This window comes from Desmodus rotundus, chromosome 6, assembly GCF_022682495.2.
Source record: "Desmodus rotundus isolate HL8 chromosome 6, HLdesRot8A.1, whole genome shotgun sequence".
Lineage (NCBI taxonomy): Eukaryota > Metazoa > Chordata > Mammalia > Chiroptera > Phyllostomidae > Desmodus > Desmodus rotundus.
Window position 1 is genome coordinate 116,418,534 of NC_071392.1, and position 27,589 is coordinate 116,446,122.

A 27,589-nucleotide genomic window follows, 5' to 3' on the forward strand; every position below is an offset into this window, starting at 1 on the left:
TCTGAGCTGGCTCCACTCTTTAGAGACCTGGCCACACTGAGGTGCCGTGGGGACAGGCCACCTGGATCCCTCTGTGTGGATAAATTGGTGAGCTGAGTCCAGGTCTCTGGGAGCGCTCGTGGCTGAAGGTGGATTAACAGATCTGGTTGAAACCGAAGCCCTGCAGCCAGTCCAGGGTTGGGGCCATGGTGCCCTGGGGCAAGTCACCTCCTGTCATTGAGCCTCGTGTTTCTCCTCTGAATCAACTTGTTGGAGAGACAGAAGTCATTAGTTTAATGCTCCACACGTATTACTTAACTAGTGACCATCTGCTCGCAAACAAGGAATTTAAAATAACTAAAATAAATCAATTAAAGGACACAGTGGAAAAGACGGATGAACAGATAGGAAGTTTAGGAAGAGAAAAGGAAACTATTTAAAAACAAAAAAGGACCGACTGGAAATGCTAGGACTGTTCTAGAAAAGAAAAGTATGATATCAGAGGGAAAGAATTCTTTTGATGGGATGCTCAGCAGACTGGACCCAAGAGAGAACAGCCAGCTTAGTGATGAACTTTTCCAAACTGAAAAGAGAGAACAAGAATAAAAATTCCTGGTACCGGCTTCCTGGATTTGTTAAGGTGGCTGAAGCCCAGTGCCAGACACACGATGCTCGATGGCATCACGCCTTTAACATTTAACAAATATGTATCGGGCTCCTAATACGCACCAGGCAGTGTTCTTGGGACTGGGGTCTCACCAGTGAACGAAACGACGACCGTCCTTGCCCTGAAGGAGCACATGCCTAAGGGGAGAGTCAGACTAATAAATAAGTAAAACATAGAGCATGTTAGGTGGTCGTGTGTCCTTTTAAAAAACAGCACAGGAGAGAGTCGGGAAAAGTAGAGGTGACAGATGCAATTTTAGATAGGGAGGCCTCAATAAGAAGGTGATATTTCTGCAAAGACCTAAAGGGCGTGCTGGAGGGAACGATGTGATTATCCAGGAGAGTATTCCAGGCAAAATGAACAGCTAGTGCAGAGGTCCTGGGGTCTGGGCGCCCACAGCCAGTTAGTGGGAAACCTAGAAGGCTAGGCCTGGAGAGAAGCATTTGCACAAAACCACCCCGCAAGACAGGCAGCACCACTGAGGACCAGCGCCCTGAGTCACCTCCTCCTCCCCTGACCAGATGGGGCTCTCTGGCTGCACTGGGCTTCCTGGAATTGACTTTGTACCAAATTCTAATTACCACTTGTGCCTGACTTATTTGACATTACGCCTCCTTCATGAGGAAACTCACAGACCATTTGGGGAAAATTTTGAGGAACCGAAACCTTTACCCTCTCTCAACTTTCCTCCCATCTCCCATACACATTAATGTATGTTCTGTCTCAGGCTAAAAGCCAATGTTTACAGCATAGGGGTTAGGCTTGACAGTATTTCCCAATGATGTCCCCTGTCCCATGACAAAATGATTCTGGGGATAATATGTTCGGGAAATGGAGCTTTACATTACGTATCAGCATATAAAAGAATTCACTCAAGAAAAAAAAATCGTCAAACTTTACCTAATCCCGTTCTTCAAACGTATTTAACCACACAGTCATTTTTTCAGTACCTGTTTGCATCTTTACCAGCTACAGTCAGTCAAGCTAGTTTATAACAAGTTAGCTTTGGGGACTGAAAGTCTAGTAGTCACGAGGGCCGCAGACAGAGTTAGAGCAAGGCTTTGGCTCTATTGGGAACTCCCCCAGGATTTCTGTTTCTTCCTGTGCATGTGCGTCAGGTCATTCTCAGTCTGGCTACTTTCCTGGCAACAAAATAGCTGCAGCAATTCTCGGCCTCACATCTGAGGGCCCACTGCACAGAGAAAGAGGATCCTCCTCTTCTTCCCATTGTGGACTGGATGTCGTGGCCTTATTTATGTTACGTGTTTATATTTATATTTATTTCATTTATATTAAACTTATTTAATTATATTACCCTGGGCCAATCACTGGGCAAGAGGAGTGGGCACCGGCCAATGACAGCCCATCCTGGGGATGAAAACTGTAGCATCTTCCACAAAGCCTATGACAATATCCGCCTCCTAGTAACACTCATTCTACCTACCTCCATCCCATTTTTCTCTGCTAAGAAAACTTTGATTTGTTCCCATGGCACTGGTCATCCACTGATCTCTAGGAGGGTTGGCCTACCTGAGCCATGGGGGGTAAACCTTGATTGGTCCAAACATCATATAACCCTACTCCTCTTCACTAACAATTGGCTCAGGAATGGCTGCATGGTGATTCTGGCAAATGAGATGCAAACAAAAATCTGCTGGGTGGGGCTTCTAGGAAATTTTTTGCCTTTCTGATATAAAAACAAACCTAGCTGGCGCGACCCTTTGCCTACTTATCATTCTTTTATATTTAAACCTAGAATAAAGACTTGATACCTGGAGGTGTGGCAGCCATATTGGGACCAAAAGGCAACAACTGTAAAAAACAGTGCTATTGGGCCAGAGATGGCAGAGCAGAAAGACGGAGCCTAAGTTCTCGACAGCATTGTTGGGCAGCTACACATACCCTGGACTGCTGTGTTAACTAAAAAATTAGAAATTTATATTTGTTTAAGTCAAAGGCATTCCTAACATAAAACCAACAAATGCAACTTTTTTTTTTGGTAAACTAGGAGCATAGGACACAGCCTTGGAGGCACAGCTCAAGTTTCACTGAATTCCAGATTCTTTCGTAAGCCCACCTTACCCCAGGGAATGTCTGCGAGAAAGCAGATCAGCCAAGCCTTTGCATCCAGTCCAGCGGTGGGTTGAGTGTTCCCTCTGTTGAGTGAGGAGCCAGGAGACCTGGAGCAGCAGGCTGCAGAAAATAGCCACTGCCTCACCTACATCATTGCGGGGTGTCCCCGGTTGCTTTGGGCTGATTTCAGAGGCCTTCAGCGACACCAGCACAAAAGCACACTCTTGAATCCAGATACTGATTGGGGCTCAGCAAAATCTATTTAGAGCCTTAAATTTATATTTCCCCTTTTCATCCCAGTCATCTCACTTCTGGAATCCCTCCCGAAAAATAACCACCACCTCCCACAAAGGAACTGGACAAATCTGAATGTCCTCCAACAGGGAAATGATTAAGAAACTATTTGAGGAAATATTACATGGACATAAAAAATGATGTTTATGTAGTTTGTAATAGCAAAGGGGGATATTCAAAATACTTGTTAATGAGAAATCCAGCTGCAATTTATATATATATATATATATATGGTATGATCTCAATTATATAAAAACTGCAAAAACCAGGAAGGAAATACATTAAAATATTAACAGTGATTGTGCCTGCTTGGGGTTGTCATGGGTATTTTGGGGGCACATTTTTCCTGCTGTTCTATATTTTTCCATTTTGCCTATATGTTCTGCTTTTGCAAGCAGAAAGAACAAAATTGACTTTTCTCTTTCAAGCTTTCAGGACCCTCCACTGTGTGAGATCATTGCTGTCCTCTCCCCTCCAGTAAAGCAGATAATCAAGGGCTTCCTGGAGCAAGTGACCCCCTTCAGCGTGGAGCCAAAAGCAAAACAGCTTCCAACACTGGCATGTTTGATTAATAGCTTGAAATTCTTTCAACAGGCAACGGGAGTGGTGGGAAAAGGGGAAGATCAACACCCTATTTTTAAATGGTGACGTGAAGCTCACAGGAACTAAAGTCAAGAAGAGGTACTTACCATTCCAGGCCTTATGCAAATCTATGCAAATGAATCACACTCTGTGGCTAAGTGAGAATTCTGGGCCTGAGCTCCCACCTGGGTTCCTACCTGGATTCCTGGGTCTCACGAAGCTGAGCTGAGAAAGGAGGCAGGAGAGGAAGGAGTGGGGATGGCCATCATTCACAGAGTACCTACTAAGTGTCCATCTTGCAGCGCAGTTTCGCAGCCTGCAGCTTTTCTGACCATCGCCACACCCAGAGGTGTAGGTAAGAGGGTCATCCCCACTGGGCAGGTGGGTCAAATGGAGCTCAGAGAAAAAAATGACCTTCTTTAGGTCACAAAGGGATCAGCCAGCTCCCCGTCTGGTACCTGGGACCAGACTAGACCACCCTGGAGTACAAGCGAATGGTGCTTCTCTCTGGTGGGCCAGTCCCCAGTGAGAGTGGAGAAGAGGAGGAGAGAAAAGTGGCAAAGGCTGCTGGGGCCCAAGAGGCACAAAGGTCCAGAACCCCTGGAAGCCATGCCAGTAGACATCCAGGTGGGATGCATGCTCAGACGCTGCTCCTCACCTGGCGTTTTCATTCCCCGTGCCCTCTGCATAGAACCACCTCCCTGTGGACACCTAGTGGCTCTCTAACTCCCCAGGCAGCTTTCTGCTCCCAAGTCACTTTATCAGAAAGGCCTCAGCTGACTACTCTATCCAAAAGAGCCTGCAACCTCGCAACCCCAACATCTCTACCCACTCTTCTTGGTTTCTCCCACAGCGCTTGTCACCTCTCTGACTTATTTACAGTAAGTCCTCACTTAATGTGGCCGATAGGTCCTTGCAAACTGTGACTTTAAGCAAACTGATGTATATAATGGAACTAATGTTACCCTAGGCTGGTTGATAGAAACCAGAGTTAAGTTCCTAGAGCATACATATTTCTGGTCACAAAAACATCACCAAACTTCTAAATAAAGACTCAAAAGACTTCTAATATTAAACGCTGAAATAAATGTGAGCTATATAGACATTTAAGAAAGATTAATAAAAGCTAGTCAGATGATTTTTTAAAGTTTCTTAAGTATTTATTGGCAAAGCAACATAAACACTGTTCTTCAGTGAGTGGAAGTGAGTAATAAGTAGTTTTTTAAAAAGCTACAAAGAAACAATGTTAGTTGCAATGTTAAAACTTTATTTTTTTAAAGATATTATTTATTTATTTTCAGAGAGCTGGGAAAGGGAGGGAGAAAGAGAGGGAGAGAAACGTCAGTATGTGGTTGCCTCTCACACGTCCCCTACTGGGGACCTGGCCCACAACCCAGGCATGTGCCCTGACTGGGAATCCAACCAGCAACCCTTTGGTTCTCAGGCCTATGGTCAGTCAGTCCACTGAGCTACACTAGCCAGGGCACAATGTTAAAACTTTAAATGGCATTATATTATAATTATATTTTTTGTTTTTATTTTTTTAGTTTTTATTTTTTATTGTTTATGCTGTTACAGTTACTCCTGCTTTCTCTCCCTTTCCCCAGCTCCACCCACACCCACACTGCCCCCTTCCTAGTTTAATCCCCTGTCCCTGTCCATGGGTTACGCAAGACGATGGCCATTTTCCAACCCACTTTTATTCCAGGTCAGAATCTCAGGAGGCCAGGGGCTGTCCCAGCAGCTCAGGGTACAAGGAGGGAACCCACCCTGTACAAGACAGCTTTCCACCACAGGGCCACTCACACACACACCAGAGAAGCTGCAGGCTGTGAAGCTCACTCTCCTCACAGGCTAATCACCTCATGTGCACCTGTTTGGGACGTGGGAGGAAACCCAAGGACCGCAGACGTGAGGAAAACATGCAAACTCCACACAGACAGGGGCTCCGGCCGGCGATCAATGTTTTTCTCCTCAACGTTATAACAAAACAACTTTGAACGAAACAGCGTCATCCCAGGACCTTTGCATACGGATGGATGTGCTTATGCCAAGAAAGCATGCCCCACGAGAGCGAAAAGTTTAGCTTTTGAGTTCACCCTGTGTCTCTAGCACCAGGTACAGGCTTGCTGTTCAAGACACACGTAGCAAATGAATTAATGAGTCTCAGCTCCCGCAGGACCTAGTTACACAACCCGGGACGATGACCTGACAACAGTAATAACATCACCATTACGGGTGCATTACTCACATTTCTGAGCACGAATTCCACATCGCTGTCTTCATTTAATCCCCACACCCACCATCACCCAAGACAGGAAACACAATTACTCCCGTTGGATAACTGCACAGACTGAGGCTCCGAAAACTCAGGTAAAGGCCCCAGAAGCAGAGTGTAACCAGCAGAGCCAGGCCTTGAATCAAGCATGTGTGGTTCTAGAACGCACTTCCCTACCCACCACATGGTGCTCTAGGTGGATCCCACCCAGTGAGAGAGAGCAGGTGTTACATCTGCATTATTTATGCCTGCATTCCCTGTGTCTGGCACGATGTAAATTGCCCTGCATGGGTATTAGCAAAATAAATCCGGGGTTCTCAGAGTATGGCCCTGGACCGGCAGCAGCAGCAGCATTGGGAACGCGTTGGAAATGTTCATTTCCGGGTCCCACTGAAGACCTATTGAATCACATGAATGTGTGCTGAGACTGTGAGAACCATGGGGATGAATGAACAGACACCTCCAGCCTATTGCCCCATCCGTAAAGCAGGGTGATGGGCCAGGGGAGTAATGGTGAGGGTAAAGTGAGACCCAGCACCGGGCCAGCAGGGGTTCAAGCTCTCCTCCCACGAGCCACTGGAGGAAAAGTTCTGGCTCCAATTTCAGGCCTTTGATTTGAGCCTCATCTGGCCAAGAAGATGCCAGCTTGTCAGAGGGAGCGGGGAGACGGGAATGATGGAGCTGGAGCAAGAAGATCTATTATTAATTAGCATGTAACATTGATTAAGAACCCATAGGGCACCTCAGCTGTGAGGAGCCTGAGTGAGCCTCCATTCTTGCCTGGAGGGGGAAGTGATTAGCAACATTATGAAAGGAAATATTCATCCTGTAGCAGCCTTGGGCAAACACCTCCAGGGGTGGGAAAATTTTCTCTCCCAGGGGTCTCTCCTCCTGGAGCAGGGCAGCTGCCTTCACAGCCTGGGGCAGGCTTCTCCTGGCAGGAGGGTGGACCAGCTGCCTTCTGACCTGTCTGCAGGAATGGGGTGGATTGGCAGCCAGCGAGCACAGGGCCCTCCACCCAGGCCGAGGGGGCCGGAGAGGCCTTAGTTTGGCCTTTGGAGATAGCAGTTCAAAGTGCTGGGAACTTCCTGATTTTTTGAGAGATAGAGGCAAACTGGATTGAATGTGTCAAATCTCCTAATTTTTAAATATGCATAAGACATTCTGGGTTGGCAACTTTTTTAGCTACTCAGATGCCTTTGTCACATTTAATCCTTTCAACAACCCCATCTCCATCTTCCGGTTCGGCAGTTTTCAACTGGTGTGCCGTGAGAGCTTTTGAAATGCGCAATGCCTGCCATTTAGTCAGGGGCGCTGACTTCTTTTCCCTTAGATTGTCCAATTAAAAAAAATGACAACAGCCTACAAAACAATAGCCGTCCATTGCAAATGAATCAAAATTATACCTATTTTTTGTCAGATCAGCAAAAAATGTAACACTTTTTGGCCTGCCGCTGAATTTTAGTAATTAGTTTATGACACGACGTGCCATGCCATGAAAAATGGTGGCAATAGATGAAGAAACTGAGGTTCCGAGTGGTCACTCGCACAGCGAGTTGGTGGAGTGGCAGGGACCGGAGCTTCCTGAGTCCTTGCTTTCCTCACTGGACCACTCGGTGTCCTGCCCCTTGTGTTCCCAAAACTTCTAAAAATATCCCAGAAGGTCATGATTGCCCCATCCAGGCTACCACCCTCCAAACCCAGTCAGACAACACTTCTAGGTGTTTGGGTTTGAACACCTGGTCATCCTACCTGTGCTGTGTCCCTAAAGGTATTTCTCTGCTCCTCTCAGAACTACGCACCCACGAGCCAGCTTCCCTCATGGGCCTGCTTCTGACCTTTGATCTTACATTTCCACGAGTATCAAGTGGGACTGACCAATCCCTCTCACTCTGCACCTTGGAACTCGAGTCTTTTCTGCCACTGACTAGCCTTGAGCTTCAAGTAAGACCCTACCCTTCTTTGGGTAGGGGACCCTGTTTCTTCTCTGTCCCAAAGAGGATGGTTTGGAACCATGAATCAAGTTCCTGACCTCGTTAGTTCTATGACCAGGCCACTGACCGAGTCATTCCTAAACTCCAGAGCAAGAAGATAGACTTCATAGGTGATGATGCTGATGAAGATATACCATTGTTTCAATGCTACCGATGCACCAAGCACTCGATATGGATTCTCCCATTTAATCCTTACACCCACCCTCAGAAGGAGGTGGTCCTGTAAGTGCCGTTTCATAGAAGATGGGATTACAGTTCACCTTGGAAATGATTCCAGAGCGCACGCGCTGAGCCGCCGCTCTGATGCCCACCCCACATCTCCTCCCAGGGCCCCCAGACATGAAGCTAGTTGGCGCCTTCTAAATTCCTCCATCTGTAAGCCAGGCCACACCAGGTCCCTGCAGGCTGAGCAGACTGCTGTGTTTCCCAGGAAACCATGTTGAGCTCTGTGGACTTATTAAGGAGTCCACAAACTTGGGGAAGAGTTTTCAAAACTATACAGCTGACCACAGATCCCCAGAGAGGTGGTAAGCTTCCCATCCCTGCAGGTGTGTGAGCTCATGCCAGACAATAAATTTGGGAGAATGTTGTAGCGGGGATTCCAACACCAGATGGGGAGGCAGAAAGGATGAACTAAATCAGTGGCCGTCTGGGAGAAAACAACAGTGACGAGCAGACTGCCTGGGTTCAAATCCCACTTTCGTTGCTGTGTGACCTTGGGCAAGTTACTAGACCTTTTCTGTGCTCCACGTCCTTGCCTTTACTACAGACCTAGTACTAGGACCTATCTCACGGCCTTGCTGTGAAGTTACACGAGTGGATGTGTGTGAAGCGTTAATCAGAGTGCCTGGCACATGATAAGTCTGCAAAGCCTTAGCTATCACTTTCACACTTTTCCCTTTAACTTTGGGAGTCCTAACTCCCAATCAAAACTGCAGTGGATGCTGGTGCAAAAAGTAGATCAAAAAGCAGCTGCCACCTGAGAAGGTGGGGGCTGGGGGCTCTGTTCTGTCAGATCTGCTCCCTTCCCACCGTGGCCTCAACCCCACATCATGGTCTGTGGGGCCGACCACAGCGGACGCCACCGCTGGCCTTGCGTGTCAGAGGCGCAGACATGCTCCCTACCATCAGAATCCAGCTGCTCGGGCCTCGCAGCATTATGGCATCCAGCTGCCACATTTGACAGTTGGGGAAACTGAGGCCTAGAGAGGAGTGGGGGCTCGCTGAAGTCACCAGCCAGTGGAGGAACGAGTTCCTCAGGTCACAGAGGAGCCCCGGGGAGCTGCCTCATTGCGCCCTCCTCCCACGACGTGAAGCCGGCTTCAGAGCTCAGCTGCGGCTGCTGGGAAGGCAGCAAGAGGAAGTAACATTTAGAGAAGGAAAGAGGGTGGTGGGAGCCAAGATCAAGTGTGGCAAGAGGAGAGAAGCTCGAGGCTGGAGGAGGGGCTCAGCAGCTGAGGCCTTCCAGAGACAGAGAGTCTCCACGCAGCACCGCCAAGTCTGGGGCGGGGGACCTGGGATTAGCAGACCTAGAAGAGCCCCCAAATTTGCCTCAATGTTCCCCCTAGGGCCCTGCTACCCTCTCTAATGAGACGCACTTGCAGAGAAGGTATGATCACAGGCTGCCTGAGGGGTGATGTCAGAGAGGATTCTGTCTGAGTCCCTTCAGGGGAGGCCTGTAGAGACCATCAGATTCCAGACCCTTGGTAGACAGAGGGGACACCAGCCCAGAGAGCAGCAGCAGCTTATCCCAGGTTACACAGCAAGTTCGGGCAGGGCTGAGACCACCCTCAGACATTTGGGGTCTCATTTGTTTGTGTTTTTTTAAACCTCAGCTGAGGATATGTGTATTGATTTTAAAGAGAGAGGAAGGAAAGAGAGAGAGAGAGAGAGAGAGAAATACCAATGTGAGAGAGAAACATCAATCGGTTGCCTCCTGTACGCGCCCTAACCGAGGATCGAACCTGCAGCCTAGGTGTGTGCTCTGACTGGGGATGGAACCACAACCTTTTGGTGCACAGGAGGATGCTCCAACCGACTGAGCTACCCAGGGCAGAGAGCCTCATTGTTTTCTCTGGTACCGAAGCCTCACCCTAGTAGCCACAGTCGTATTAATAACAGCAATAATTTCAGGGGGTTTTGGATGCTTACTGTAGGGCAGGCACAATTCTAAGTCCTCCTTAAACAACCCCTGAGGAAGGACCATGATCCGAATTCTACAGATGAGGAAACAGAGGTACATTAAGATTACAGAAGCTGCCTGCGGTCCCACAGCTGGTACTTGGTGGAGCGGGATCACACGGCTCCCATCTTGATTATGAGAGGAAGAAGACCTTCTTTCCGGAAGTTCATGCATTACAGGGACTGCAGGGTTACACAACCACAATAGAGCTGTTGGACCCCTATGTGGGCAGCTGTTTTCCATACGGCCAATAGTTCCTGTCACACTAGCCAAAAAAAATAAAATAATTTTCCCAGCTTCCTTTTTGGTTAGGAGTAGAACATGACACCAATCTGGCCAATGAGATTTAGGTAGAAATCCCGGAAACAGCATTCCTCCACAATTAAAAAGCCCTTTTCTTTGCACTAATCCCTTCCCCTTCTTCTTACATGAAACAAAGATGCAATGCCTGAGGACTGGCAATTATTTTGGAACCACGAGGCACCCAGAATGAGGACAAAGGGTTCGTTGCTAAAGATGGCAAATATATTGGCAAGCAGAACTGGGTCCTCAATGGCATCGGTGAGAGCCACGTTGGACCTGGTAGCCTGCCTACCCTGGATTTCTTGCCGCATAAGACAGTAAGTTCCAAGCAGGCTATGCCCCAACAGTAAGGTTTCTGTTATTTGTAGCTGAGTGCATTTCTACCTTTCCTAATGGTGGGAGCCAGATGAAGCCCAAGGACTGCCTGTCCCTGTGCGGAATCGCACTGTGTCCAGGAGCCGCACTCCCTCCCTTCCTATCTCCCCCAATGCACTAGCATCAGACCTCTGCGTCGATCAGGGCTCAGAAAAGGCTACTGGGCAATTGCCCCTCAGGCCACATTGTCACCAGCCATCAGACCAACCAATCTGAACCCATCCAAAAACTGCAAGCAATGAGTAGGGGGGAATCTTACCCCAACCTCACCTACCATGAAAATTCCAGGTTTCAAGTATCCAACAAATTAAACACCAAGGACCCACATTCGATATGACCCACAATTACCAAATGAACCTGCCATTCATTTGATTGTTAAACAAATATTTATTGAGAGCATGCCAAGTTCCAGGTGCTCACAGAGGAAAAAAGCCGGCACAGTCCCTGAGGTCAGAGGCAAGCAATAAACAAGTGAATGGTGATTTCTCTTAATACCACCCCTTGCCTTTACAAGGCACCTCACGGTTTAAATCACCTAACTTTATCAGCCCATCACCCTGCAAAGCAGCCGCCATCTTCCCACTTTACAAAAGAAATAAAGATACCGAATGCGAACTAAGAAAGGATCTCCCCGAGGCTGCCAGCCGTGTCTGGGAAGCCTTGAAACTGGGTTGGTCTGGCTGCAGTTGCCGTCCCTGAGGTAGGCCCTGTCTACTAGAACAATCTACAGGCCCCTCCCCCATAGGGATCTGCTGCTCTGGGCACCACGGAAACAGCTCTCAGAAACAACAGCCTCAGCCCCAGAACAGAGTCTGGCTGGGACACAGTTTTGCCAGCTCCACAAAGGCACCCTCGTCAAGCTGTTGGCACCCAGTGGTCCTCTAATGACCCATCCCCCCTGAACGCACAGACCAGGGATGCTTCAGCCATGCTTTTTTGAGATCACCCATGAGGCAGCCGGGGTAATGAGTCCAGACCCGTCAAGAAGTTTGGAATCTGTCTGCCCACAAAGTGTTCCCTGGTCTTCCCACACCGGCCCTGCCACAGCAGCGGCAGATGGCAATGAGCCAGGATGCTTCAGTGACGCCAGGTCCCGGGCTGGGTTTGCAATTTTGATGGCTAAAACCTCTTGGCCTGATTTCCATCCCATTCGCCCCAAGGTCGTTCAGATTTAGAGCTAAGCAGAGTGTTAGGCAAGTTTCGAGGGCTGGTGATGGGCGAGGGGGTGGGGTAGTCACTTCTTCTTGGTGAGAGGCAGTGACTCAGAGAAGCCACCAGACAGGAAAGAGATCTCTCTTTTCAACACGGACAGAGGCAAGTGGATCTGGCTTAAATCTTGTCTCTGTCACCTGCTAGGTCTATGTCCTTGAACAAGTCACTCGCTCTTTCAGGTCAGGCATCTTGAATATAAACTGAGATTCATTCATCCCACGAGTGTGTATTGGGCCCCTAATCTGCACCAGAAACTGCGGACCCAGCATGGAAATAATGGACGAGTCCCCGCTCTCACAGTGGGGCTTTTGTAAAAATCAGAGTTAATGTATCCAAAGCATTGTGTCCTTTATGTAATAAGGGCTTGATACATAGTTGTTATTGTTGCTTTTGTTATTATAAGAGAGTTTAGGCTTTGTACCTACAATTATTTTCTATCATCCATTCTGTATAATCATTTCTACCACGGCAGATAAGAATCCCCCCGAGACACACACACAAAAACAAGCATGCCAGCCATTTGGAGGGAATTTATTTCCTCCTTCAGAGTTGCCTTTGACATTCATTTCTTCTAGTCTGTGAGTTTGTCGCATTCATTACCCCCGAAACCTAACCTATCCTAACTTGTCTTAACCTAGCCTAGCACTCAGCAGGATCCAATAAATGATTTCTTCATCTACGCACGCATTCATTCACTCACTCACTAGACACACACTTATTAAGTGCTAACGTGTGCCAGGACCTCCTGTGACCAAGACAGATGAGTCCCTGCCCTCGTGGAGTTGCCGTCCTAGAGGGGAAGGCAGATAGGAAGTTCACTATCCCCCAAGGTATGATGAGGGCTAGAAGAGAGTGAGGTAGGAAGGCCTTTTCAGATCGGCGTTGATGAGGAGGAGACATATGAGCAGAGACCTGGGTGGGTGTTGGGGTGGGAAAGGGAGCCTCGTGAACTTCTAGGGAAGGAGCGTTCCAGGCAGAGGGAACGGTAGATGCAAAGCTCTGAGGCCGGAAAGAATGGCAAGAGAAGGGAGCCCAGGGGCAGCCGCCACTGGTCCCCAACCTACCTCGAGGGAAAGCCAGGCAGAAGCATAAACACAGGCACCAATGATTGCTAGCAACTCCCTTAGGCGCACATTGACTCCTAGAATAGGGGCCGGGGGTTTTCCCCGGACTCTCACCCCTCCCTGAAGAATTGGGAGAACAAGGACCAGAGAAGGAAGTGGGTGTCCCAAGGTCACATAGCCAGCAATGGCTGCACTGGACCCAGATCCCACACCTCCTCCCTCTAGCCTGTGTTGTCTCCATGAAACTACGCATTGCCTTGCTGGGTGTCAGATGAAGGAGTCCCGGAAGGTCCCGGGAGACCCAGAGGGCTGCACAGGTTCAGAGACAGACTGGAGAGAGAGAAACTCTCAGTCTCCCTCCTCCCTCCCTCTTCCCTTCGCTGTGCTTGTCCTCATGCTAGAGAACCACGGAAGGGAGAGAGTCGCTCTCATCCTGGCTTTGCATCTGGGAACCATGGTTACGGCTGCCTTTTGATTGGCAGGGGGTCCAAAATGCCTCGGAACCGCCCCTACTTCCTAGAGGTTGTTTCAGAAGCAGGGGACAAGGGCCAGGGGACAAGTTGGAGTTACCAGCAACCCGAGATACCATCCGCTTCACCTTCCCCTCCTGAGCCGATCAACCGGGCACCCTCGCACCACCGCGAAATCCTTTTTAGAGCTCTGAATTAAAAATAAATTTGCAAGCACATAACCAGATGTTACATGGAGAAAAGATAAATAACTCAGCCTGTCAAGGAACTGCCTCATCTCAGTCAACCCTCTCTCTTTCACAAGGTTTTAATTTTTAATTTCACAGTGGTAACTATAGCAACCTGCAAAAATAATATATTCCAAAGCAAAACAACTTTCTTGGCTCTGGCTCGGCATCTCCATGTTCCCTCCTTGCCTCCTCTCTTCCAGCTTCCCGCAGGTTTGTGCCCAGAGTTGACGAACGTTCTCAGCTTTGAACTCCCTCATTCATTAAGTAATTCACTCATTCATACACAAGCATCTCTTGGCACCCAAATGCATGCCACTCCTAAATTCATGGTGCAGGGTCGGACAGTGGGTTCGGGATTATGAGGGACTTCAGGTTATTTTTTATCAATTTGGTTCCTAAGTTCTGAACAGATAGGAGCAAGAGTTTGGCTAGCAAGGGACACCTGTGTGTGTTTGAAGCCTAATTTGTCCCTGGGACAGTGCTGGGCATTGGGGTGAGAGCCAAAGAGGCCTGAGCCAACTTTCAATGCATCTGCAGCCCTGCGGGAAAGACGTATAAATAGATCATTATAATTGGATAAGACATGCCTTGTGTAAAAGGGTTGAGTAACGGACAAATGGAACGCAAAAGAAGAGAAGGTTTGTCAAAGCTACAGTGAAGGCTTCAGAGAGGAGGTGACTCCTGAGGTGGGTCTTGCAGACTGAGAAGAAGTTTTTTGAGTGATCGAGATAGAAAAGGAAGTGCCAGGCAGGGGGAACAGCAAGTGCAAAGGCAGAAACACAAGAGACAGGTTAGGAGGGCCCAGCACAGGGCGAGGGTTGTGCCTCGGTGGGGTGCTGGGGACAGGTCAGTGGAGCAGAGCCACACAGATCCCGGAACGCAACGCTGAGGACTCTGAAGGCAAGGGGACATCAGCAAAGCCACGGAGTGGACAAAACATGTTTTAAAAAGTGACTCTGGGGACAAGTGTGGGGTATGGGTTGGAGGGGAGAGTGGAGACACAGTCTGTGGGGAATGCAGGTGGGAGAGGCCTGAAGTGCGTGATGGCAACGGGGAAGTCTTAGTTTGCGTTCCCTGAGAAACAGACCATGAGCCAAGGATTCAGGCTCCTGTAGGAGGTGATCCCGAGAAGCGCTGGCTTGGCGGGGGGAGGAGGGTGAGACAAGGAAGGGAAGGAAGCTGATGGGTGTTTATCATCAGCAACCGAAGCTGAGCCCTGTTGCGAAGTTCCGGGAGCCAGTCCCCGGAGTTGTGCCCCCTGAGGGCAAGGGAGCTGGGGTGTGTAAGTGCCAATTTCTATAGCAATTGGCTGGGGGCTGCTTCCAAGAGGCCTCTGTTCCCTGGCCCTTCTGACCTACTACGCAGGCTTAGGAGCAGAGCAGGCTCCGATGGCCGGAGGATGTCTCCACGCAGGCTTGTGAGCTGGCAGCGGACACGGGGCCAGTGTGCCCTGAAATAGGAAAAAAAGGCCAACAGGATATGAGCGGCTGTTCAACAGCATCTGCCCAGTGAAGTTCTAGAAGAGAGTGAGCGGACCTAACGGAAGACCCTGGCATCCTGGAGGGTGGCTCACTGGCACAGGCAGGCTCACTGGCACGTGCAGCCTGGTACAGGGGAAAGGGTGATAATAGGACCCAAGTGAGGGTGCATCCAGGCTGGCTAAGGCTGGTCAAATGGGCACTGACCAAATGCCGGCGGGCCGCAGCACAGCCCTCAGGGCCCCCCACGGGGTGGGCCAGACCTTCTTTTCAAAGGGGGAGTCCTGTCTCATGGGAGAGAGTTGCCCCCTCAGCTCCTGATTCCAAGTAGGATAGGTAAGAAAACGTGCCGAGTGGGAAAATGCGAGCACAGGGGTGTGTTCATGCACAGGTGTGGCCCGGAGCTGTGACCTTGGGCAAGTGACTTCCCCTCTCCGGCCACAGTTTTCTCGTCTGTAGTAAGATGTGGTTCATAGACGTGCCGACTGCATAGCTTTGTGTGAGGATGTAATTAGAAGATGCACTCACCTGAAGCCTAAAAGTCACCTAGCAAATATTTCACCTGTTATTTCCGACAATATTTTTTGAGCATGGCGCACATGCTGGGCCCCAAGGACAGATCGGTCATCAGACGCAATTCCTGCCTCTGCCCTTGTGCCGCCCGCAGCCCGTGGGCATGTGAAGTGCTTTCTACAGAATGTTAAAGAGAGCAGAATAGAAATTGTGCATAAAGCATGTTTCTAATTTTGTTTAAACGCACACACACTCGCAAAGGCCCGAGGGATATATACCAACATGTAATGATAGTTAACACTAGATGGTGGAATTAAAGGTGGCTTGTGTTTTAACAATTCTCTTTTGTCTTTTTTTTCTTTTGAAATTTCATAGTAGATTGTATTATTTGAAGAGTCATTTTCCAAAATACAAAGGGAAACAAGTATACTTCTTTCTCTGACTCCCTGCTTCTCCCAGATTCCTCCTGCTTTCCCAGGCAGCCGAAGCTCCCCCCATTAGAGGGTGCTCATTGGTACTTCCCAGGGTCCCAGGGCCTCACTGTTGGGAAGGGGGTGGGGGTCCTCCATCGGAGCAGGGATCCCAGACTCACGGATCTGTGAGTGGAGAGGGGAGCTGAGTTCCCTGTGGCCTGCCCGTGAGGATGTGCTCTGCTGCTGGGGTCTGAGGACAGTGGTCAGGGCTGGCTCACACACCTGTTCCTGCAGAGGCAAGCCTCCCGGGTTCTGAGGGCCCGGAGCCAGCAGTTGCATCTACCTGCATTTCCTACACGGCTTTGTGTATACACCGCCACTTGTTCTTTATCTCTCGACTCTCCAATCTCCTTCTACTCTTTCTGAACTGAAGTGGGGGAGAAAAATCTATGTTGACACCGTCAAATCACAAAGTCCATACCTCGAGCCCAGAAATTGGCTATTAATACAGATATTGACCACCAATTCTTCTCATGTTTCCTATCTCCTTTGATATCTAGAACAGTGTAATAGGCCCAACACTCTTGGGACATTCTGGTAAGGCCCCTGTAATGGACATGATGGTATTATCTGAGTCCCGTTTTGGGAAATGGCCCCTCCCCAACACCGTGCGGGCTTCACGAGGCTTCCATCAAGACCACCCAAACAAGAACCAAAGTACTTCTCTCGGATTGGTGTGAGGACATGTATATGGATGTATGGATTGGAGGAGAAAGAAGTCTTCTCTCCTGCCTGGCTTGCTGGTCTTGGGATACTTGAGTCTGGGTTTGCCTGTTGGTGACCACCTTCCTTACTACATGTTCAGAGCCGGTTTTTAGCACAAAGTCCAGAAGAAAGGATGACTTTGTTTAGTCCTTCTGTTCAGCCATTCCTGAACTCGCCTTTCCTGGCGGGAACTAACACATGCCCTTTATTTCTTACGTGAGTGCAAGTTGGGGTTTTGCTCATTGGAGCCAAAGGAATCCTGCCTAGCACACTGGAGTGGACCACAATGGGTTAGAAGTGTGTGGCCACCCCAATTCTCATCCCCCCAAGCACCCTCATTGTTTAGGAAAACCATCTCTCCCGCCTTGACCGGTTGCGGCTCAGTTGGTTGGGTGACGTCCCGCCAAGCGAAAGGTCGCCGGTTAGATTCCTGGTCAGGGCACACTCTCGGGTTGCGGGGTTCAGCCCCAGTCAGGGTGAGTACAAGACGCAACCGATCAATCTTTCTCTCTCACATCGATGTCCTCTCCCTCTCTTCCCCTTGCTCTAAAAATACATACATACACACATAAAATAATAAAAATAAATAAATAAAAATTTGTAAAATACTGTCTCTCCCCCATTGAAAATATCTGGAATTTCTGGGTGCTGACACCACTCCCTTCCTTCCTCTTATGTCACTATCTGGATCCCCGATACACCAGGTGAGTTGGCTCCAAGTCCCTTCCAAGCCCGTGAAACCTCCCACATGGTCCTCCATGCCTCACCCTTCCCCCACTCTGCAGGGGGACGCACAAGGTCCAGAAAATAACCCAGAGCCCAAAGGATGTCAGAGCCACTGGGTGGAAGGGCCTGGATCTCTGCGTGACTATCAGGCGTTGTCCCATGTAGGACTGTGACTCGGTGACAAATAAACGTGACTGTGCTGAGCCTCTGAGGTTCGGGGCATGTTTGCGATGGCAGTGGGCCTGCCCTGCACAATAAGGCGGCACTTTGGAGGGCTACCCAAGGGCTGCGATCCCACAGGACTCTCAGGGCTTTTCACCACAGCACAAATGTATACTGAGCTCCTCTTCCGTGCTCGCAGAGCCCTCTGCATTTCTCTTTATTCTGCAGTTCTGCCCACAATTGCCTCTTTTCTCATCTGTCCATCTTCTTCACCTGGACCATATGGTCCCCAAGATCCAAGTCTTTATCTGTCTTCTTCTTCTATGTGGTGTCCCTGGCATCTAGTTTAATGCCTGGAACATAGAAAGTGCTCTAAAAATATTAATTCATTGCCTTTGCAAAATGGCCAAATGGATAAAACTGTTGTGAGACTCAAGTGAGGTTCTGATTGTGATGCTGAATGGCACACAGTAGGTCCTCAGCAAATAGCTGCAGAATAAAAAGGAGCTAAATGAAGACACCTGAGGGCGAGGACAGGCTGTCAGAGGGAGGGCAGATTTTAGCTCAGACCCGTCCTACCCCAAAGCCTCCAGAACCAGTTCTCTCTGGTCCCTGGCTGGCTGCAAACTCCACGGGGGAGGCGGAGCCCATGCATAGCGGGTTCCAGTTCCTGGGGGGAGTGTTTCTCAAGGGAAGGCCTTCACCAGAGGGTTTGGGTGTTGATGGGGAAGAGGTGACAACACCTCAGGAAATCACATTCCGAAGGCTTCTGCTGTACAAGTAGACTTCTCACCCTGGCCTCGGAGTGGAGGTGAGTGTGGGATGCTGGTAGGCTTCTGGGGCGAAGCTTCTCTTCCACAGTTTGAAACCTCATCGCTGGAAAGGTTAACTCCTTGCATCCAGTTCTGTTTGCTGGAGACAGGCTTTAGGTATTTAGTCTAAGACTTCTAGGTTAATGTCAAATCGCAGACTTGGGCTTGGGGCGGGGGGTGGGGGGGGGAGGGAGTTGTCCAAGCAGCGTATGTAGTAACTTGTTGCTTGAGCCAAGTCCTGGCTCTGGGTAATTATGAGACTTTGGACTATGTAGTTAGCTCATCTGAGCTTCAGTTTTCTCATCGATAAAGTGGGGTGATAGCTCTGATTTGTGCAGTTCATTCGGTTGGGTGTCGCCCCGCAAGGCAAAAGGTCGCTGGTTTCATTCTCAGTCCGGGCGCTTGCCTGGGTTGCGGGTTTGGTCCCCCGTCGGGGTGTGTACAAGGGGCAACTGACGGATGGTTCTCTGTCACACTGATGTTTTTTTCCCTCTTTCTCCCTCCCTTCCCTTCTCTCTAAAAATGAATAAATAAATAAAATCTTTAAAAAAAAACCCCGAAAGTGGGATGGCAGCAGCAGCCACAGTAGAGGGTTGTTGGGAAGATTAAGTGAGTTAATACAAGTCAGAGGCGTGATGCTCTTGTGACCCAGTGCCTTTCTCCAGCGGGTGGCGGGCAGGGTGGTCTGCATCCTTACTCTTGTGAGTGTGCAGACCAGTCAAAAGCTCGGATGTTCATTGCCCCTGAGACTGCACTATGCTGCATTTTATATGATTGGATCTCTGGGACTCCACTTATTATGTCCCCGCAGCTGGACAGTGCGCCCTTCCTTCCTGTAGGAAAGCTGAGCACCTACGATGCCCTTTATTTGCTGTGTGGCCTTGGGTAAGCCCATTTCCTTCTCTGAGCCCCAATGTCCTATCAGCAAAAGAGAGAAAATGGCTTGCAGAGGGATGATGATGATGATGAAATAAGATCATTGTTATATTTGTATTCATTCAACAATTGCTTTTATTGAGCACCTGCTATGTGCCAGGAACTGTACTAGGCTCTGGGGATATAGCAGTGAACAGAACAGACAAGATCCCAGTCCTGGGGGAGTTGACATTGCAGGGGCAGCCATACGCTAAACAAATGAGAAAAATACATAGTGTCTCCTCTCGATGTTGATAAGTGCTGTGAAAAAGTAATAAGTAAATCAAGAAAGGGAAATAGGGAGTAAGAGGGGGATGGTACAACTTAAAATCGGGTGGGCAGGGAAAGGCTCCCCCAAAAAAGGTGAATTGCCGCAGAGAAGTTGCAGAGAAGAGCTTTGCAGGCAGAAGGGCCCCCACAGGAGTGCCCGGCACGTTCCAGAACGCGTGGCTGGAGCCACGTGAGTGAGCGAGGGGAAACTGGCTGCGGTGGGCCAGAGCAGCAGCGGGGGTCAGCCGGGCAGGGCCTCGCAGGACTTTGGTTCTCTCTGCAAACATCAGAGAGCCACAGGGGCGTTCTGAGCAGAGGAGGGCATGGCCTCGCTTTCATTCTCCCACAGAGGGCAACCCAGTGACAAGATGAGATCGCCATCTCCTGCAGAAGGCTCGGAGGGGCCACGGGGCCTGCCGCCCTCCGCTCGTGCTGCCTTCCAGCTGGCGCACACCACTCCCAGGCCCGGGGCTCTCGTCCCCATTCCCACCCCCCCAGGTCTCCATCTTGACTCCTGCTTGTCTCCTGGTCTAGTCAGTATCCCACCTCCACTGGGGAGTCAGCCCAGAGCCTTAACTGCCCCTTATCCCTCCCTTCCCGGAGAACTAGGAAGCAGGATCAATGGACGGGCCTTGGCTCCCAGGTACCAGGTTCAAAGTCTCCCAGCTTAGAATCCCTGTGCCTCGAGTTCTTCGTGTATAAAATGGGGGTAATGTCGGCAGACTCACCCTCACACAGCGAGTGCGGTCCCAACGATCCGGTCGTGTAAAATGCAGCGCAGGGTCATCACAGGGCTGATGGACGGACCTCGGAGCTCTAGCCCGGCTGCACTGTCACAGGAGTAGAGACAAGGAACTCACACCTCCCACCCTCGCTGGAGAAAGGCTCAGGGGTCACAGGCTTGTTTCCCGACCTCCCCACCCCACTTCCCAGTCAACTCCAGACCATCCACGTTCCAAACAGGTGCTGGACCAAGGTTGGCTGCTCATCACCATGAGCCTGTGGACAGGAGTAACGAGTCTGCCCAGGAAATATCCCCGGGAGTGCGCCTGGCATGTGCCATGAATGCCAGCTGCTGCCAGAACACCCACCACGTGGGCAGGGCCTCCTTCTTCCTCGGCTGGCCCGCAGCCTGTAAGAGGGATGCAGGTAATGACCCTACTCACGTGTACCACCAATGGCTGGGGCAGCAACGGCTGAATAAACACTCGTTGGGGGCGACAGAAAACACGAAGAGAGGTAGGTGTGTATCCTGCTTGTATCGCCTCCTGGGTGTGTGACCTGGGGTGAGTCATTCTACCTCTCTGAGCCTTTCTCTGTCCCCTCATCTGTAAAATGGGAGGACTTGTTCTTCTTGGCAGGTGGACAGGACTTGTCCCTGGACTCCCATGCCTCAGCTGGGTCCTCGCTCGGACACCTGAGGGGTACCTGCAGGGGCCTGGTGGACATGGCGGTGCCCGTGGAGCCATGGCGACGTCTGGGCAGAGCTGACTCGGGTGTGAGCTCTGGTGAGTGACAGGTTGAGGGCTCCCAGTAAGACCTGGTCAGCTCTCAGGGCCTTGCCTGCAGCAGCAGGTGGGGCACAGGTGGGGCCATCGCTCTGCTCCGTCAGTGATTCTGTGTTTCCTAGGTTTGCCCTGGGCTCGGAGAGGGTCAGGACTCCCTCACCCCAGTTTAGGGCAAAGAGAGCCCCAAGAACCCCCCAATTCTTGAGGGCTTCTGTATGACCCCTGGGCTTCTAAGTGCTTCCTGACCACGTTACTAAGCATGCACTAGCACCAGTTACTGTTCTGTGCACTTCTCATGTTCCATCTCAGATGAGGCCCCCCTCGGTAACACTTTGACATGGGTCTGATTAGCATCTCCAATTTACAGAGGGAGAAACTGAGGTTCAGAAAAACTAAGTAGCTTGCCCAGAGTCACGCAGAAAGTAAGCAACAGAGCCAAAATTTGGACCCAGGTCTGAGCCCCTGTTCTGTCTGCCTGGCTGGGGAGTAACAGCAGACAGGCCGCCAGGCTGCGGCTCCCTGCCACCGGGGCCTCCAGGACTCCAGGTGGAGCCCTGGCTCCGGCCTGAGCTGTCGGGGGGCTCTGCTTGAAGCTCAAGCCTGACTCTCCGCCTGGGTTCTCCTCTCTCCACAGTAGCTTTTCACTTAAGAGGCAGCCAAGCCTGCTGGTGAGAGCCATGACCTCTCCCACAGCCGGGCACCAGGGCTCAAAGCGTGGCTCTGCCCCTTCGTTCTCTGCACCTCGGTTTCCTCGCCCAGAACATGGGAGCATAGGACCCTTCTCATCAGGCTGTCGTGAGGACCAAGTGAGGGGCGGTGGACAGAGGGACAGGCAGTCATAGTCAGTCATGCTGCTTCTGTTCCTACCAGGGCGCCCCTGCTCTCAGTTCTGTGGGCTCCCCCATGTGTCTCTCTCTGCCATTTCTCTCTCTTGCTCTCTGCCTTCTCTTCTGAGGCACATCTGTCTTGCGTTGAAAAGCTTCTCTTTGTCACTTTCCCCTCTTTCTTGCTCCCTCCTGGGTCCTAAATCCTGGCTCTGCGTTCACGTGCTGCATGCACTTAAGCAGAGGGCAGAGCAGCCGTCCTGATAGTGGACACCCTCCCACTTCGCTCTCTAGAAAATTCTCCTGGGGAGCTCACCAGATGCAGATTCCTGGCCCCACTCCAGAGATCCTGAGCCCACGGGTCCAGGGGAGGGTCAGGGCAGCTGCCATTTAACCAGCACCCTTTCCCTACCTCCCAGGTGAGATGTGCTGGCTCTTACACTCGACAATGGGAACCACGGCATTGCCCTCAGTTTCCTCATCTGTAAAGTGGGAGCAAGCAGAACCCGCCTTCAAGGTTGTAAAGATGAAATGATTTGTCTAGAAAACAGTGCAGGTCTCTTCGTTCTTTTTCTGTCTTGGCTTTTGTATAGTTTGTCTCTGCCTTTCCACCCCCACCCCGTCTCTGTTTCTGGTGTCTACTGATTTCTTTTTCTCACTGCTCTCCCCGCCCTCTACCTGGAAGTGAGCCCAACCCCAGAGTCAGAAGCATTGAAAAACAGTGGCCCTTTGGTAAGGCCTGTGGGCCCCAAGGTGGACCAAATGGCCTGTCTGCTCCTCCTGGCCCCGTACCCCAGCTGTCCCCCAAGTCGGAGCATCTCCCGCACCTGCAGCCCCACAGTAGCAAAGCCCAGAGAAGACGCGATCCGCTGTGCGGGAATGGCCCTGCTGCTATGGAAACCAGCGCTTAGGAACCGCTCAGAGCTGATCCATACCGGGGAGCAGGCTGGCCTTGGGGGAGGGGGAGAGGCCAAATTCTGCGCCTTAAACTTTGCCCTCCTATTACCGCCCTGTGATGCTGGGCAAGTCACTTAACCTCTCTGAGCCCTCTCTCCCTCACCAGCCTGGGAGCAGCAGCCCCCATTAGCTGGGTAATAACGGCCGCCAATGACTAAACGCCGCACTGAGGCTTTCAAGCCTGAAGACACGGCAAATTGCCATTTGCTTTCATTACTGCGAGCTCAAAATATTCTAGTGCCAGCTTGCTGCGCGACCCCGTGCTACCTGAAGGCCACCAAACGATTTCCATGATAGAATTCTCTCTTGAAGGGGCGTGGGGTCCACTCTGAGTCACCCACAAACACACACACACACACACACCAGCCACTGAGCTAAGCTGCCCAAACAACCCCTGACCCCACTGAGACACCCTGTGCTGAGGTTCCTCTGTGCGGAAGGGAAGGAGAAGTGAGCAGATCTCGCTGATCCCTCCAGCCGCAGCTGCCGCCGCAGAGCCAGCAAACAGAGAACTTCTCTGGGCTCCTCGCGCCTTCAGACCTAAATCTGGGCTCATCAGCTGGAGCTTCAAGGCCTCCAGCACTAGTCTGAAAGCCGCCCCGCAAAAGGCCCGCCCTGCCCCCTGCTCCATGACATCATCCCTCAACTTGGTCCCCACGAGGGGGTGAAAACTGCCCGCCATCCACCCCTTAAGGGGCGTCAGGCAAAGGCTTTACCCTTTCTGTGCCTTAGCTTCCTCCTTTACTGAGACACACACTGCAGTCATGTACACTCCCAAACACACGCTCGCATGCCCCGAGACACTAGCGCCCTCCCACACACCCCACAGTGAAGGAAGGGCGAGCCGCAGTCCTGTGGCTGTCTGGCTGTGCCCTTTCCCGTCTCCTGTCTGCTCACGCAGTTTCCTCTCCCTGGAATCTGCTCCCACATGTTCCCCAGAACTCTCTGGGGTCCCCTGAGCCCCGCCCCTCCTCACTAATCAGTCAGATTCCCCAGAGGACACTGTGACTTGCCCAAGATCACACAAGAAGGGCGTGGCTGCAGAGCCCGGGTTAGAACCCCTGCCTCGGGGCGGGAGCACTGAGGCCAGCTGCTGCAAAGAGCATCCACGCAGCCATTCAGCCAGCCGGGCGTCTGTTTGTTTGTTTTCCCAACAAGCACTTATTACACCCCAGGCAGGCTGCTTGGTGCTGGGGACCCGCCATGAACAAGGCCAGACGAGAGCGCGAGCACACAGCCCAGAGAAGCAGACAGATGCTAAACAAGTAATTATAAGCATGATGGATGCCACAGAGGAAAAGTGGGGAGAGCCCTGGGAGGGGACAGGAGGGGGCTGCCACTTTCTCCCATTTGAACAAGGTTTTGTAGCAGCTTTGCCCCAGGAGGGGCTCCTCCAGCCCCTTGCATCAGGACCCCCTGGGGAGGCTGGTTCAGACCCCCGGCCTGCAGACCACCACGACACGTGCCCAGGGAAGGCTGCTCTGAGGTGTGAGGGCCGTGGATTTAGAGGCCTGGGAGGGATGGAGGTAAATGTCCTCTGATCACCCACCATGTTCTGAGTTCTTGCCAGGCCTCTGAGGTAGAAAGAATTAGCCCCAGGTCTCAGGTGAGCAAGCCAAGGCCCAGAAAGGCCCAGCGCCTAGTGAGTGCAGAGCCAGCCTCCAGATCTCCAGGAAAGTTCCCCGAGATGGCTCAGCTTGCGGGTGCCTAGCACACAGTCCCACTGGGTGTGAAACGGAAAACGGATAGTCAGCCCCCAGAGAGCCTGTACTGCACAACAGAGTCTCACGGTAGCACAGTGATAAGAGGCTCTGGCAACACAATGAGGGGGCGTCCAGCCAGGTGCCTCCACCTATCGGCTCTGTGGGCTCAGGGAAGTTGTCCAACCTCTCTGAGCTCAGTCCGGGTCTATAAGATGCGGATGAGGGTGGGTTGTGAGGAGCCTCATCCCTCTGGCCTTGAGGTCTTCCCTCTCCCTCTCCACCCCTCCACACCCACCACCCAGGCCTCCAGGAGCTGGTCCTCTCCTGCTCAGCAGCTTTGCACAAGCTGTTCCCTCCACTGAACCCTTTTCCTCCAGATGCCCACATGTCTCTCTCCCTTCACTGCACCCTTTGGGTCTCTGCTCAGATATCACCTTTGCAGAGAGACCATTATCCCAGCATAACCAGGGCCTGCACCATCACCTGTGTCCCCTCGTGCTGCTTTATTTTGCTCCCTGGCACTATCTCCAGCTTGTACTGCCATCTCCCTGCGCAGGAGCAGAGGTTGCCCAGGGCTGAGGCTTTGTTTTGTTTTCCCCGCCAAGGCACTTGACTAGGGCCACTCAGGCGCACAGGCCTCTGTATCCCCGGGGCTATGCGATTCCCTGGCAGCCCGGTGGGGGCGTCTGTGGGGAGCTGGTTTGAAGAGGTCTGCCCTTAGCCTGGCAGAGGGGCGAGGCTTAGGCAGAGCATGCATGCTGCTGCTCTGCAAGCCTGCTCAGGCCTCCTCCTTGGCCCCAGCTAAGACTCTGGAGGGCGGGGCAGTGAATGGCCCTGGCCCCTCCCCGAGCCCCCAGGAACTGGCAGGCAGTGGGAAACCAGACCCAGGCTTGGCAGAGGCTGGGTAGGGGCTCAGTGCCGAGGGGCAAGGCCCTGCCAACCTCTCTCCCCCAAACAGCAACCAATTGTCCCAGCAGCTCCCAAGTCCCCCGAAAGACCTCCCAGGGGCTACTGTCTCACAGGGACGCCTGATCTCAAAGGGGCCAGCCTCCCGGCTGCTTCCGGCCATGACAGGGCATGGTGGTCCCAGCCTCGCAGGAGGCCCTGGGACTTCCGGGCCTGTTGGGAACTCACAGCCGGGTGCTTGGCGGAGAGCAGGCGAGGACAGATCCCGGGGGCCGCCTGTCCTCTTGGCATTTGTATGCAGGTGCTGGCCCCGAACATGAGCTGGAATCCATCACCAGAAAATAAAACACTCAAGGAGAGCAGCCTCAGAAGACAAACGGTGGCAGGCCGCGGGGAGCAGCCACCCTTGCGTGCTGAGCGTTGTCTGTGTCTCACTCTGGGGGGGCATTTACAAACAGGGACTCGTGCAGCGCCCCCAACAGGGAACTTAAGGGATCTCCACGTCACAAAGAGGAGAAAGAGGAGCCGCTTGCCCAGGAAAGGGAAGTTGTATTAGAACCCAGGCCCTCTGGCTGCAGAGGAAGGGCCTCAACCGCTCTGCCACACCTTGAACCTTCCTTGCTGGGGCAGCGGATGGGGGTGTGTGGGGCTGATCACTGGAATCATGTTTCCATGGCAAAGGCCTCCTTTATGGCCCCCCCAAGAGCCATGAAGTGTGGGTCTGGCCTGGGACCACCTGCATCCAAATGGGATATGGGTAATTTGCAGGAAAGCTCATTCCCAGGCCCACCTTGGACAGCTGGGGCTGGCTAATCTGCCTTTTCGTAAGATCCTGGTTGAGTCTGATACTCAAGCTGAGTTTCAGAACCACTGGCTTAGAGACAATCCTGATCTAATCAGAAGCAGCATTTTGTTAGGTGAATAGACCTTCAGAAGAGCTGCCTCCGTGGGATCTGGATGTGATAAGAACTACTGTTCATTGAGCATTTGCTTCTGCTCATTTCATCCTCAAAACAGCCCCACAGAGGGGGTAATAGGATTATTTGCCCATTTCACAGATGAGAAAGCTGAAGCACACAGAGATTAAGTTCCCTTGTACAAGACTGCACAGCTAGAAAGGGCAGAGCCAGGATCTGAACCTTGCTTCATTCAGGTGAAGATTTCATAGCCTGCCTGCCTTACTGCTAAGCTAAAATCGGGCTCTTATCTCTACCTGCCCAGCCCTCCCACCCCACCCTCATCCTGGAACCCAAAGCCTAACGGGAAAGGAAGAACAATGCACAGGTTGTGAACTTCATGGGGACGTTCACGAAAGGAGGGGCATTCCTGGGCTGGAGGGATACAGGGAAGGGACCCTGCTCCCAGAAGGAGGAGCTTGTCGGGAAAGCCTCCTTGGAGGAGGCCCTTGAACATTGGGCTCTGACAATGAAAAGGAGTTTGTGGAGGCACATTCAGAGAATTGTCGTGTGACAGCCACATGGGGCTGAGGGAACACTTGGTGACTTAGAAAGGCCTTTGACATCCTGGCTTAGGAGTCAGACTGCATGAGGGCACCGGTGCCACTGAAGGACGGAGGACACCATCTTTGCATTCGGAAGGGTCAACCTGTGGCCTGGGAAGGCTGGGTTGGAGGCGGAGACACCGGAGGCAGGAAGATCCATGGTTCGGGGCAGGTGGGGCTGAGCCAGGGCAGCACAGTGGGAGCAGGGGCAGCCAGGACTGATGGGAGAAACGCCTGGGAGAGACCAGACCTCCCTCCTGTCTACTGTCACCCCCATTCTCTCCTCAGCGGAAAAGAGGGGCGCAGAGCCTCGTGTCTTGCCGCCTGAGGCTTGTACAACCACGTAGGGGAAGTCCGTCTTATCCCTGAGTGACCTCAGCACCTTCCGGAGGCCCTGCACAGACTTGAGATACTAAACGTGAACTAGACCAGG

General features: G+C 51.6%; 2 long non-coding RNA genes across 2 annotated transcripts; one reads left to right on the forward strand and one right to left on the reverse strand.

The window, feature by feature from the left end:
* Positions 1-18,413: 18,413 nt before the first annotated feature.
* On the forward strand, positions 18,414-21,351 carry LOC128781227 (uncharacterized). Its single transcript, XR_008427149.1, has 3 exons — positions 18,414-18,571; positions 20,721-20,906; positions 21,119-21,351. It is a non-coding gene; the product is annotated as an uncharacterized lncRNA (long non-coding RNA).
* Positions 19,577-26,072, reverse strand: LOC128781226 (uncharacterized). Its single transcript, XR_008427148.1, has 3 exons — positions 25,884-26,072; positions 20,486-20,587; positions 19,577-20,034 (listed from the first exon to the last, which is right to left on the reverse strand). It is a non-coding gene; the product is annotated as an uncharacterized lncRNA (long non-coding RNA).
* Between the last annotated feature and the right edge of the window lie 1,517 nt (positions 26,073-27,589).